This window comes from Cryptomeria japonica, chromosome 11, assembly GCF_030272615.1.
Source record: "Cryptomeria japonica chromosome 11, Sugi_1.0, whole genome shotgun sequence".
Taxonomy (NCBI): Eukaryota; Viridiplantae; Streptophyta; class Pinopsida; order Cupressales; family Cupressaceae; genus Cryptomeria; species Cryptomeria japonica.
This window is the reverse complement of record NC_081415.1, coordinates 41155794-41171795: the sequence shown is the minus strand read 5'-3', so window position 1 is coordinate 41171795 and position 16002 is coordinate 41155794.

The window sequence follows — 16002 nt, the reverse complement described above, 5'->3', positions numbered from 1 at the left end:
AGAATAATCATTAAATAAATAATCGATATTTATTTAATTAATCATAGCCATTTTAGGTGTATTTAATAGTATTCAACAATAAATTCGAAAACACTTTGAATTGATTTCAACAACACAACATTAGCTATAGAAAAATTAACATATATAATTCTCTCAAAACAACCTTATATAGAGAAATACAAGCATATAGGTAGATTCTAGAGGAAGCTAGAAGAGACGGGTGTCCGAAAACACTTGACACATTTTCCATTCACTTATAAGCATGCAAATGAAACATGTACATCATCCTTTAACTCCTTATTCCAACCTCCAAATTTGGGCTCCCTAAATTTGATATATTTAGGTATGATAGACTCTATTACACATATTTTTCAACTGTCATAACTAACAACACTTATAGTTGTAATAGAATTTGTTATAACTAACTATTAATAATTGATTGTCTTAGATCATGTCATAGCCTAGCTTCTCAATGCAAATATGCCTCTTAACACTTGTCCATTCTATCATAAAATATGTTGAAGGTTGTCATATGTAAGTGTCATTATATATGTCATAAATTTTGTCATAAACTTGTCGTAACATTACACTTGACACCTACATATCAATAATCCAAGATCCTCTAAGTGGGATGCCTAGTTTCTCATGTGAGTACAAAAACTCCATGCACCTTTCTACTAGGATGACAAGTCAACATGCCAACTCCCACAAAATGACAATATAACATGTGTAAACAAAGTTGTATAGTATGCTAATGAAAGTAAATCGAATATTAAATAAATAGATCCAATTACTAATGTTAGGAATTGAAAAGTTTGAGAGACCTTAATCCCAACATTCTCCCACTTGTCAAAAACCTTTCAAGAACTTATCAATTGATTGTAGGGGGTTGAAAGGAAGGACCATGTCACTAGAACACCATCTGAACTTCTTTGTGCTCACAAGTTTTGTCAAAGCATCTACAACATTCACCAAAGTGACAAATTTTACCTTCCCATTCTCCACCATATCTCAAAAAAAAAGAAATTGAACATCAATGTGCTTTGTTTTAGCATGGAAAGTCAAATTCTTTGCTAAAAAAATGGTATTCGAATTGTCAGTATAGACACCTAAAATTGTCCTGTCTAATTAAATAAATATCTTTTATTTATTAATTATTTTATCCTAAGTCTTCTATTAATTAAATAAATGTTTATTTATGTAATTAATTTATTTATCCTCTTCTAGCCTTATTTCTCATTTAAATAAACACCTTTATTTATTTAAATTACCCTTTTCCTAAATTAAAGAAATACTTTATTTATTTAATTGATACCACTTCCTCTATTAATTAATTAAATCTTTATTTATTTAATTAATTCATTAACCTTTTCTACCCATGACACATGTCATTCATCTCTTAATTCCTACACTACCTACCCTCTTATTATTTTCTTATTTCCTCTACCTACCCTCTAATCCTATCCGACCATTTATCTTTTACACCTCTCAATCTTATCCCTCCATTTCTGATAGTGTCTTCTATATAAGGAGATTCTTCCTTCATTATCAACCCCAACTGCGCTTTCGAACTTTCATATGCGATCAAACCTACTTGCAACCACATTTCCGTTCTTTGTTGAGTTCTTGTGCACATATAAAATCTGAGAGCAAATATATCAAGAAAGATCAATGGAGATAGGAAGAATGAAGATCCAAACCCTATTGGACATGTGATGGTATAATCTTTGTGATTTCAATTGATTTGCATTGTCTTAGGTAATCTTCATATGTTATGGTGGATATTTGTTGTTGTTAGGCTAGGGTTTTGTGGTTGAATCTATTCAATCTTTCAATATTGTTGTTTCCATTTTTGTTGAAATGTGGCGACTGATCAGCAAAGTACTGTACACTCAGCACGTATCCTCGCCGGGGTCCGGGGCTGGGCTGGGCCCCGGGCAGGGGTTCGGGGGCGGCAGCCCTCGAGAAAAGCGGGGGTTTGGGGGCGGTAGCCCCCGAGAAAAATTTTTTTGCCGTTTTTTTTTTATGAAAACCGACATTGTAATAAAACCCTAAAAAAGGCCGACTTTGTTTGTTGCCCTAAAAACGCATGTTATAAGCAGCTGGGATGCTTAAGGCATTGTAAGGTTGATGTACTATTTTTGCTGGATAATAGGAAAGATTGGACGGCTGTGTATGGTGGACGTAACCCATTCTGGGTGAACCACGTAAAATCTCTGTGTTATCTGTGTCCTGTTTCATTTCTTTATCTTTTGTATTTATATCTGCATATAATTGTTAGTTCATATTTGCTTCGGATCTGCTTGAAACCCTAACAATTGGTATCAGAGCGAGGTTTTCTGTAAATTGGCAGGACTTTCAGATTTGAGTGGGAGCAATGGAGGATTCCAAATTCAAGGTCGAAAAGTTTAACGGCCAGAATTATCAGTTATGGAAAATGCAGATGGAGGATTACCTGTATCAAAAGGATTTGTGGCGGCCATTGGAAGGAAAGGCAAAGAAACCAACCACAATATCAGATGAAGAGTGGGACATTTTAGATAGAAAGGCATTGGGATCCATTCGATTGTGCCTTGCGTCGTCTGTAGCATTCAATATAACAGAAGCAAAAATGACTATAGATTTGATGGCAACATTGGCTAAGCTGTATGAGAAACCCTCGGCTTCGAATAAGGTATTTCTTATGAAGCGTTTGTTTAATTTGAAAATGAGTGAGGGAGGATCTGTAGCGGAGCACTTAAATGAATTTAATACAATTACTAGTCAATTGTCTTCGGTAAAAATTACCTTTGCAGAAGAGGTTAGGGCTCTCTTGATTTTATGTTCTTTGCCAGAAAGCTGGAATAGCTTGGTTATGGCTGTAAGTAACTCTGTCTCTGGTAAAAATACTTTGGTATTTGATGATATTGTTGGTGTTATCCTAAGCGAGGAAATGCGAAGGAAAAGCACAGGTGAGACTCCAACATCATCGGGTAGTGTTTTGAATGTGGAGAACAGAGGAAGATCAAAGGAAAGAGGAAAAGGCCCTGGGAATGAGAAGTCACGAGGGAAGTCAAAGAAAGGACGCTCTCAATCTAGAGGAAAGAAAGATTGCTGGTACTGCGGAAAGCCTGGTCATCTAAAGAAAGACTGTTGGTCTCGGAAAAACAAAGAAGGAGACAAAAATGAAAATGATAGTAAGGAAGCTAATATTGCAAGTAATACTTTACAAGATGCTTTAATCTTATGTTTGGATGATGTTAATGATTCTTGGGTAATAGATTCTGGGGCTTCATTTCATGCTACACCCCATAGAAAATATTTTCTAGATTATGTTCAAGGTGATTTTGGACAGGTATATTTGGGTGATGATGAGCCCTGTCAAATTGTTGGAAAAGGAAAGATAAAGATCAAGTTGCAGAATGGTAATGACTGGTTTCTGCAGGAGGTAAGACATGTTCCTAATTTAAGAAGAAATTTAATTTCTGCAGGGCAACTAGGTAGTGAAGGTTGCATAGTTACCTTCTCGGATAGTATGTGGAAGGTCACTAAAGGATCATTAGTAGTAGCTAAAGGTGCAAAGGTAGGCACATTATATCTGTGTACTGGTAACACTTACTCTACCTTAGCTGCTACAGATAAAGTTACTGCAGGGACAACAACAATAAATGTTGCAAGAACAGATTCGATAATGTGGCACCATAGGCTTGGGCACATGAGTGAGAAAGGGATGAAAATCCTTCACTCCAAAAATCTATTGCCAGGACTAAAGAAGATTGATTTAGAGTTCTGTGAAAATTGTGTTTATGGTAAACAGAAAAGAGTCAGATTTCTCAAGGTTGGGAAAGAGAAGAAGAGTGAGAAGTTAGAGCTTGTACATTCAGATGTATGGGGACCAGCTCAGGTATCATCTCTTGGTGGCTCTTGTTATTATGTTATTTTTATTGATGAATCAACCAGAAAAACATGGGTATATTTCCTAAAACAAAAATCAGATGTTTTTGAAACTTTTAAGAAATGGAAAGCTTTGGTTGAGAATGAGACAGGAAAAAAGTTGAAGTGTCTCAGATCGGATAATGGAGGTGAGTATTGCAGCAAAGCATTTGAAGATTACTGTTCCTTAAATGGGATTCGAAAGCAGAAGACAGTTCCAGGAACTCCACAGGAAAATGGTGTGTCAGAGAGAATGAATAGGACCATCATGGAACGTGCGAGGAGCATGAGATTGCATGCTGGATTGCCCTTACATTTTTGGGCAGATGCTGTACATACTGCTGTCTATTTGATAAATAGAGGACCTTCAATCCATTTGGATGGTGGTATTCCAGAGGAGGCATGGACTGGTAAAAAGGTAAATTATTCTTTTCTAAAAACTTTTGGTTGCGAAGCTTTTGTCCATGTTGATAAAGAAAACAGAACCAAGCTTGATGCTAAATCTCAGAAATGTACCTTCATTGGATATGGGATAGATGAATATGGCTATCGGTTATGGGATTTTGAAAATAAGAAAATAATTAGAAGTAGAGATGTTATATTCAATGAGAAGGTTGTGTATAAAGAACAAATGCAGGAAAAGAAGCATGAACAGGACAAACAAGAATATGTGGTGTTGGATGAGATTCCTGAAAATGAAATGCCACAGGTACCTGATGCTCAGCAACAACAGATTGTCCCACAAACTCCTGCAAGTGTTAGACATTCTACGAGGACAAGTAGACCCCCTGAAAGATTTTCTCCTTCTTTGTATTCTATTTTATTAACGGATTCTGGTGAACCAGAAGAATATGAAGAAGCAATGCAGGTGGATGCCAAACAACAGTGGCAACTAGGCATGAAAGAGGAGATGGACTCCTTGATGAAAAATAAGACTTGGGACTTAGTCCCTTTACCTGCAGAAAAAAGAGCCTTGCCTAACAAATGGGTTTATCGACTGAAGGAGGAGGAAGGAGGTCAAAAAAGATATAAGGCCGGACTTGTGGTAAAAGGTTTTGCACAGAAAAAGGGTATAGATTATGATGAAATATTTTCTCCAGTTGTAAAAATGACTTCAATTAGAACTGTACTTAGTCTTGTGGCTGTAGATGATTTACATCTTGAACAATTAGATGTCAAAACATCTTTTCTCCATGGAGATTTGGAGGAGGAAATTTACATGTTGCAACCACAGGGATATGAGGTCAAAGGTAAGGAGAACTTGGTGTGCAGGTTGAAGAAAAGTCTGTATGGCCTAAAGCAAGCACCCCGACAATGGTATTTAAAATTTGATAGTTTCATGGCTGAACATGGTTATCATAGATGTCATTCTGATCATTGTGTATATTTTAAGAGATTTGATAATGGCAGTTATATTATCCTATTGCTTTATGTTGATGACATGCTTGTTGCTGGGTCTAACATGCAACATATAAATGATCTTAAACAGAAATTAGCCAAGTCATTTGCTATGAAGGATTTGGGTGCAGCTAAGCAAATTCTTGGTATGAGGATTACACGGGACAGGAAAAAGAAAACCTTGAATTTGTCCCAATATGAGTATATAAAGAAGGCGTTGAAAAGATTTAACATGCAAGATGCAAAAGCAGTTAGTACACCTTTGGCTAGTCATTTCAAATTGACTAAGGAGATGTGCCCAAAGGCACAAGAAGAGGTTAATAAAATGTCTAACATCCCGTATTCATCAGTTGTTGGTAGTCTGATGTATGCAATGGTATGCACAAGGCCAGATATTGCACATGCAGTGGGAGTTGTGAGCAGGTTTATGAGTAATCTGGGTATGGAACATTGGAATGCTGTAAAATGGATTCTTCGGTATTTAAAAGGAACTACTACGAAGGCATTATGTTTCAAAGGATCTAATGCTGCTCTAAGTGGATTTGTTGACTCTGATCTGGCTGGTGATATTGATTCATGGAGGAGTACTACAGGGTATGTTTTTACTATAGGGGGAACTGCAGTCAGTTGGATTTCTAGGTTGCAAAAGGTTGTTGCACTTTCAACCACTGAAGCTGAGTATGTTGCTGCTACAGAAGCCAGCAAAGAGATGATTTGGTTGCAATATCTTCTAAAGGAATTGGGTCAGACACAAGAGGATAGCCCATTATATACTGATAGCCAGAGTGCCATTCATCTTGCGAAGAACTCTGCTTTTCATTCAAGGACAAAGCACATTTAGCTCAGGTACCACTTCATCCGGACTATTTTGGAGGAGGGTCAGTTACGACTTGAGAATATTCACACAAGTGAGAATCCTGCTGATATGTTCACAAAGGCAGTTCCACAGGAGAAGCTGATTTCTTCATCAGTTTCTGTTGGTCTTCTTGATTGATAATTGTGGAATTTATACCAGTCAAGTCCTAATGTTTAATCCAGTGGATGTTGCATGTACAGTGGTGTCGTGTAGTATCAATCTCCAAGTGGGAGATTGTTTGGTGTGGAGCCTGATCAGTCTCCAAGTGGGAGATTGTTGAAATGTGGTGACTGATCAGCAAAGTACTGTACACTCAGCACGTATCCTCGCTAGGGTTCGGGGCTGGGCTGGGCCTCGGACAGGGGTTCGGGGGCGGTAGCCCTCGAGAAATTTTTTTTTGCCGTTTTTTGTTGATGAAAACTGACATTGTAATAAAACGATAAAAAAGGCTGACTTTGTTTGTTGCCCTAAAAATGCATGTTATAAGTGGTTGGGATGCTTAAGGCATTGTAAGGTTGATGTACTATTTTTGCTGGATAATAGGAAAGATTGGACGGCTGTGTATGGTGGATGTAACCCATTCTGGGTGAACCACGTTAAATCTCTATGTTATCTGTGTCCTGTTTCATTTCTTTATCTTTTGTATTTATATCTGCATATAATTGTTAGTTCATATTTGCTTCGGATCTGCTTGAAACCCTAACAATTTTTACCATAAACATTTTGGCACGCCTGGTGGGACCCTTGTCCCTTTTGCATTTAACATATTTGGTTGTAGATTTTGTGTTTTTGAAGTTGCAGATCTGACATTTTCGACAACATTTCAGCATTTCCGCATCTGTGCATCCTAGAAACACGTTTTTGATTTTCTGCCACATCTGTGACCTCCGTAATCACGTCTGCATTTGACACTATTTTATTTTATTTTGCAGATTGTAGGGTTGCATCTCTATTTCTAAATCATGTCTGTGCACCTTTTAGATGCGTCTGTGTTTGGGAGTCACATCTATGAAGGATTTAGGCATGCTTGTGATTTTCTGCCGCGTTTGCATTAGGTTTAATCACGTCTATGTTTTGGATTTTACATTTTTCAGTTTTTGATGTAGTTTTGAGGCTTTATTTCATCATTGGGATTTCAGATTTGGTTTATTTCGGGCTAACACCTTGTGATCTAGCTAACAAAATTGGTGCATCTTGTCTTTGAAGCAAATTGTCTTGTCGAAGGCCCCCATTTTGCAGTCTTTTGGATCTAAAATTTACTTAACCCGTGTGCTTGTAGGAGGGGTATTATTACAAAACTACTAACAAATCTTTGTTACAAAATTTTGGCAAGGGTTTTTGATCTTATTGTGTGCCTTGTTTTCATAGATTACCAAACAATTCAGTTGGTGCACTAAAATTGAATCAGTGCCTTTTGTGTCTTGAGAAATAGGCTCTTTTGTGTTTATCTCTAGAGGGTCTGTCTCCCCGTGTGGTCATTAGGACTACTAGTGAGGAGAGAATGACCCAAGTGGTAGCGAGGAAAACCCACCTCTTCCGAACCACTATAAATAGTTGTATCCATGGTGAAAGCCATGGGTAATGTGTGCTGATTAGTTCAAACCGACACTATGTCTCCCCATAAACCCATTTGATCAAATTTATTTGATTAGTTATAGGGCGTAACCCCTACCGACTAGGAGCCTTCTGTATTTATAGAGCTGAAAGTGCTGCATATATGGCCACACGAGCAGATACCCTTACTAGCACCTTTTTATTTTAGAAAGCCAAAATCCTCTAGTTGTTGGGGCAGGAGGTCGAACCTATGGAGCGGCCCACACACATATAGTTCTTAGTAGAGATACAAATTTCACCACGAGGAGTTTTCATGGGGATTGATGCTTGGCTGCCCCGAAGAAGTGAGTGCTGAGGGTGGAGCCAGTGGGGTCAAGCATCTAAGTATCCACTCTGAATAGCGTAGCCTCAGGGGAAACCCCATGTGGGATCAACAACTATTGTCCTCGCCAGCCATAAGAATTGTGTTTGTCTTCTTTTGAAAATTCAAAAATTCAAGATCAAACATCAAAATATTGTGTCTTTTGTGTCTTAAAGTGTATGCAAAACATTTTTACATCAAACAACACACTTTCTTTGGAGTCATTTTGAGTCTAAACACTTGCAAACATTGAGTCCTCATCAACATTGTGTCCTCTTATCATGAAAAAATGGTCACACATTCATATTTGGTCACAACAACAACTTTACACATTGGAAAAAATGCACTTAGTTTTTGGAAACACGTCTTTGTCTGTGAAGGGAAGAAATGCGTCTGTATTCTCTTAAGCAACATTACATTCACAAAATCTCAAAAACACATCCGTGCAGTTTTCAATAGCATCTGTGTCATTTAACCATGTCTGTGAAGTATACATGCACGTCTGTGTTCAGAATTGGAAAAACTTGTAGTCTCACAAAAACAAGAGAAGTCAGTTTTAGACTTATTGAGATTCCTAGGTTATCTCTTCAGGTTTTCATCTAGAATTCAACCTATTTCTGGGTCTCACAAACTCCATCATTGCTTTACATCTCGCATTTCATTCACGTTTGTCTAAAATTAAGTCAAAAGGTCACTTGCTTTTCCTCATCATACTTTGTCAACACACTACATACAACAACATTTTGCTAAGTGGTCCCTCATCAAGGTCTATCACCTTTGGGTCTCATTTGCTCTTACTTAGAGTCAAGGTCAACTTACCTCATCAAGAAAAACTATCATCTCTTTGGAAGTCACACCTACTCTACTACATACATACTTGGTCTTAAACTTTGGACATTGCAAGTAAACTTAAGATTCATTTACATTCCATCCAAGTCTTGGTCTTCCATATTCTTTCCATTTTCATCTAGTCTCACACATCTTGGTCAAGATCTAGTTCATGGTTGAAAGTCATTCCCAAAAATCTAGGAGAGAAGCTAAAGAGGCTAAAGAGTCCCCAAACATGAGTGCCTATGAGTATGAAAATGATGTCTTTTTAAATTTTGATCATACCACATTCCCTGACATGGATGCCTATAGAAACATTCCAAATGTTGAGAACATAGACACTACAAACAACAATGATAATATGTGTTAGGTCCCAGAAATAACTGAGAGGGGGGGGTGTGAATCAGTTGTCCAATAAATTCAGACCAAAATTAATTTAACCAAAACTTAATGCTTAATGCTGGTAAACCAAACTTTATGTCGGTAGACAGTTTTATCAGTTAATTGCAGTACTGGTAAAGATTACTGCATGAAACAGAAAGAAAATAACATCCACAACACATAACACAAATATTTGTAGATGGAAACCCTGTAAGGGGAAAAACTTAGGTGGGAAGCCTTACCCACAATCAAATGAGACTACTGCAAATAATATGTGTGTACAATATGGAGTCTGCACATGTAGAAAGGCCAGCTGCCTAGAGCTCACTACTCAACCACAAAATGGGAGTCACACTGACTACAATTGGATGGTTAAATCCAATGATAATGTACTACTTAAAATAGCATCTTCATATGCTGGATTCAGTACCGGTTAAGTTCTGATTATCTTCTCAAAACCTTCCTTCAACCTTCAAAGGATGTCTGTGTGTATAGCTCTGCTTATTTTCACATATACCTTATTACAACCTTTTTCCCAATCGCATATTAATCTCACAAATGAGATCTTACATTTATACCATAACCTAAGACCAATTGAATAGGTCAGCACACTAAGAATATTACAATTAAATCAATTACAAATAAATCAATAAGCAATGCATCATGTCGGCTCAATGCATTTACAATAATAATGAATCATCTCCATAACATGTCATGCTGATCTGGAATAGATATGCTTGCCGGTGCATAGCTTAGACCTATTTACTGGTAACAACAAATATGCAAACCCAAATAGATCAATAACCAAATCACCAAAACCAAGTGATCGAATAATGTCTTTGACATAACTAAGTAGTCTCCAAGTCATTCCAAGTGTCGGTGAATAATATACTTTGTTGGTGAACCAAATACCGGGATTGTACATAAGTCACTGATTTGCCGGTGAACATAACCAAAGATCTCCAAGTGCTGATAAGTGTTGACAAGTGATGATAGGTGTTGACATCAATGAAAAAACTATATCAATATATCCAAAAAGCCAACAATATCCCCCTTTTGCATTGATGGAAACACAAGATGGAAAAACCATCAAAGTGCCAAAACAGAAATGCCAAAAACCAAAAACCAACAATCTCCCAAAGAGATCATTAACCAGAAATCAAAATACATAATATCTCTTCCCCTAGGAATGATCTCTCCCTAAAAGAAAAAGATAATGTGTTTTTCCATATCAATCTCTCCCCCTTTGACATCAAATGCCAAAGCAATGCAAAACCAAATACAAAAACCCAACTACTCCCCCTGAGAAGTAGCTCTCCTCATCAAAGCCGGAATAAAATTTCTCTGTTAATTCTGTCGGTTGATGACAAACATCAATTGTCTAAGTCTCTACCGGTGGGGGTAGGACTCCAAGTTGCTCTCTGAGATACTCAAATGTTTCCTTAGGCAAAGGCTTTGTAAAAATATATGCAATTTTCTCTTTAGTATTCACATAAACCAATTTCACTTCTTTTGCTTCAACATTCTCCTTTAGAAAATTGAATTTGATAGAAACATGTTTAGTTTTAGAGTGAAAATATGGGTTTTTTGATATATCAATTGCTGCCATATTATCACAGTAAATAGTTATAGGTTCCTTGCATTTTACCTTTATGTCCTTCAACATTTGCTTGATCCATAATACCTGTGTACAGTTAGTTGTTGCTGCAACATATTCTGATTCTGCTGTTGATAGACTTGTACAACTCTGTTTCTTGCTCAACCATGAAATTAGTCTGCTGCCAAGAAAAAATGCTCTACCGGTGGTGCTTTTTCTGTCATCCACATCTCCAGCCCAAATGGCACCTGTGTATGCACATAAATCAAAATTTTCATCTCTAGGATACCATAAACCAAGATTTGTAGTGCTTTGTAGGTGCCAAAAAATCCTTTTTACTGCTGATTCATGATTTTCTTTAGGATTACTCTAAAATCTTGAAACAATACATACTACATTCATAATATCAGGTCTTGTTTGTGTCAAATATAGTAAACCTCTTATCATAGACTTGTATCTAGTCAGATTAATAGGTGTAGAATCATCCTTCAAAGATAATTTATCAGTTGTAGTCATAGGTGTGCTTACCAATTCACAATTTTCATGCCAAATTTCTTTAGTAATTCCTTCAAGTACTTAGATTGACATAGGAATATACATTTATCAGTCTGTGAAATCTGCAATCCTAAAAAGAATTTTATCTCTCCAATCATAGACATTTCAAATTCTTGCTGAATTTTGTTAGAAAAGTCTTTACACAAACCATCTTCTCCTCCAAAGATTATATCATCAACAAAAACTTCAATAACCAAGATGTCATCATTAGTCACTTTGTAGTATAGATTGTTGTTAGCATTACCTTTAGTGTATCTAAGCCTCAAAAGATATTTGTCCAATCTAGCATACCAAGCTCTAGGAGCTTGTTTCAATCCATATAAAGCTTTCCTTAACCTCCAAACCATGTCTTTGTTATTTGTTAAAGAAAATCTATCAGGTTGTTCAATATAAACTTCTTCTTCAAGATCTCCATTCATAAATGCACATTTAACATCCATTTAATATACTTTATAGTTCTTGTGTGCTGTAAAAGCCAATAAAAGTCTGACTGCCTCAATTCTAGCTACTGGTGCAAAGGTTTCATTATAATCAATTCATTCTTTCCATGAATATCCCTTACACACTAATCTTGCTTTGTTTCTGATTACCTTGCCTTCTTCATTAAGTTTATTTTTGAATACCTATTTAGTTCCAATTACATTTTTGTCTTTAGGTCGGGGAACTAATGACCAAGTGTTATTCCTTTCAATTTGTTCCAATTCATCTTCCATAGCTTTAATCCAATATTTATCTTCACATGCCTCATTAATTGATGTAGGTTCAATTTTGAGAAATAAGACATACCTCTTCATTTTCCAACCTTCCTCTAGTAATAACTCCTTGAAATGTGTTTCCAATTATCTGATCTTCAGAGTGGTTCAATCTTACATACCGGGGTGTTTTTACTTGCTACTGTTTTTCATTGACTGTTGAATCCTTAGATGATGCCGATGTAACTTGATCACCATTCTATACCAGTGAACTCATAGTAGGTTCATTTGTGATTATCTTTATTGCTAGTTCAGAGTCCATGTACCTTGAATTTCTTCTATACTGTTCATCAATCTTCACATTTGCACTCTCAACAATTTTCTGCAATCTCTTATTAAAACATCTATATGCCTTGCTCTTAGATGAATAACCAAGAAATATTCCTTCATCACTTCTAGGATCAAATTTTCGAATATACTCATCTCTTCTAATATAGCATTTACTTCCAAATATTCTGAAATATTTAAGAGTAGGAGTATTACCAAACCATAATTCATAAGGGGTCTTACCGGTTTCACCTTTGATGTGAACTATGTTGAATGTATAAACTGCTGTATTGACCACTTCTCTCCAATATATATGAGGTAGATTTGCTTCTGATATCATACTTCTGGCTGCATCCAAGATAGTTCTGTTTTTCCTTTCTACTACTCCATTTTGTTGTGGTGTCCAAGGTGCCGATAACTGTCTTCTGATCCCATTCACTTCACAAAATGTATTAAATTCCTTAGATGTGAATTCACCTCCTTGATCTAATCTCAAACATTTGATTTTCTTGTTGGTTTCATTCTCTACCATTACCTTCAACAGTTTTAATTTCCCAAATGCTTCAGATTTCTCCCTGAGAAAAGTAACCCAACACATTCTAGAATAGTCATCAATGATTAGCATAAAATAACTATCTCCTTGTATACTTCTAGTTCTTGCTGGACCACATAAATCAATATGAATTAAATCAAGAACATTGTTAGATTTCTCCGGAATACTCTTGAAATTTGCTCTAACTTGCTTTCTGAATTGACATTTCTTACATACTGAATTGTGAGGTTTAACAATCTTAGGTAAATCTCTTACTACCTTAGTTGTACCGATTTTCACAATGCAATCAAAATTTACATGACAAAGTCTCTTATGCCATAACAAACTTTCATCAATATGAGCAATCAAAGATGCTTTCTCATTCTTATTCGAATGAAAGATATTACCTCTAGTCTGATTACCAGTTGCAATTTCCACACTAGTTCTGTTTAAGATTTTGCATTTACCATTCTTGAATTGTAATTAAAATCCTTTCTCAACTAATTGACCAACACTCAAGAGATTATGCTTCAAACCTTCAACATAGTAAACATTATCAATTGTGCTTACCATCAAAAGATATAGTTCCTTTACTTTTGATCATACAAGCTTTATCATCTCTGAATCTCAGTAGACCTCCATTGTAATCCTGAAAGGTTAAGAATTTACTCTTATCACCAGTCATGTGATGTGAACATCTTGCATCAATAATCCATTCATCCTTATCTTCAATTTTAGTTGTCAGGGCTTGCTCTACTGGTTGAACAACAGGTGCTGGTTGATCTTCTATTATAGCAACAAAAGCCCATCCATTATCTACCTTATCCTCATCAAAATCATCAGTAAGATTTGTCTCTATTGTTCTTAAACTTATATCTTTGATAATCAGGGTTAGGCTTATATGTTCTTTTAGCTTCTTCTCTTAGTCTTGTATGTCTATCAGGACACCTAGAAGCCATATGACCAATCTTATTATAGTTAAAACATTTAAAGGGTGCTTTACCTTCATACTTACTTCCAACTGGACCTTTAGGCATTTTCCTTGCAAATAGTGCTTCAAGCTCTTCCAGTTATTCATTCTCCTTCCTAATATCTTCAAGTTCTCTTGCATTAAAGGCTTTCCAATCAGATTTATCAGATAATGATGATGATGTTGCAGATGATGATGATGCTTTGAAAGATAGATCTATCTTAATAGTAGCAACTAGACCAAATTCCTCAAGTTCAAAAGCTGAAAGTTTTCCAACCAAAGTGTGTCTAGATACTGATGCATTAGGCATTGTTCTCAATTCATTTATAGTAGTAACTTTCATTTTATATGCCAGTGGCAAATCTCTTAAAACTTTAGAAACAATCTCATCTTCACTTAAGGTTCCTCCACAACATTGTATACCCAAAAAAATTTCATTTACTCTTTCCATAAAAGCAAAAGTCCTTTAATCTTCTTCTATTTTCAGATTTTCATACTTGACCCAGAAGCATTCAAGTTTTGCAATTTTGACTGTGGAATATCCTTCATTCAATGTTTCTGTGAGACATGGACCAACTCTGATACCATATGAGACATGGACTAGCTCTGATAGCATGTGAGATTTTGCTAAGATCAAGAGGCAATGGAAAGCACAAATAAGACAGAACAAAATAGATGATAGAAATAAACTATACTCTATCAAGATGAAAATACTGAACAACTGGATCATTACAAGATACATACAATGAATATGAGCCTGCTTATATAGGCAAGGCTATATGGATATGTGAGCACACAAACATGACATGTGGCTCAATAAGAAACAATGGTAGGTAGTAAATAGGTGTGGGTAGGTAGGAGAAACAATATAATAGTCCACATGAGGTGGATCACCCACTGAATGTGGAGTGTAACAACACGATCACACCATAAAAGGTGAAAATTCTCCTACACACACTATCCCAATGTGGCACAAACACCCAAGTGTCTCATACCCAAACTACTATGAAATGCATTTCCTAAGTAAACTTAAGTAAGGTGTAATAATATCCATGATGAACAATTATTTACACCAACACCCCCCCTTAAGGGCAACTTAGGGGAATGCACTTAAGTCTACAATGTAACTAAACAATGCAAGATGGGTCCTGGCTACTAGGCCATGTTAGGTACCCATGTACAAATGCAAATGCATGCAAACCAATGCAATGGAATCTGTCACAAATCGGGGAAAGAGAGAAAAACCCAATGGGAAAAAACCCTCCCCCAAAAGAGAGATGAAAACTAGATACAAAGAACTCTCATAGAAGTATGTGAAGGACAAAACCCCATGTGAGGAAAAAGTCCCCCCATATGAGAGAAGAAGAAGAGAGAATAGGAAGTCCCCCTTCAATCTGGAATTTGCACCAATGATAGAAGCTCAAAGATGAATGAAGAAACTGCTCCATGAACGTCGAACAACATTCCTCCCCTTAGGAAGAAACAAAACCAAAGGTGTATCCGTGAAGTCTCCCCAACGATGAAGGGAAGATGAAGCAAAAATACTCATGATGAAAGGAATCTCTGAAAATTGCTCAAGTGTCCCCGTGTCGATGCTAAAAGGTACCCCCTCCAAAGGTGGTAAACTGTGTTACACTGCTGAAAAAAGCACTCCAAGATCTAGTGGAGATGAATGTAGAACAATATCCAAAGACTCATATGTCTCCTCAAAAGATAAAGAGACCTCCTCCAAGTGTTGTACAAAAGTATCCACAATCATGTCAACCTCTAAACATTGATCATGTAGAGAATACACAAGAGGGTCAGAGTGATCCCTCGCAACAATCAAAGAAGGATCATCTTCATCAAAGAGAAGATGAATGTCATCAATGGTGTCTCCCAAATCTGCAATGTAGGAGTCCACAAACAAATCTGCAATGTCTGTCAAGTAGGCATCCCAATCAACTGAAGCTGGAAGACATGAAATATCCTGCTGCACTGAATCACAAGAAGGCAAAACTATCACACTAGCTACATCATCAAGTGCAATAGGTGGTGTG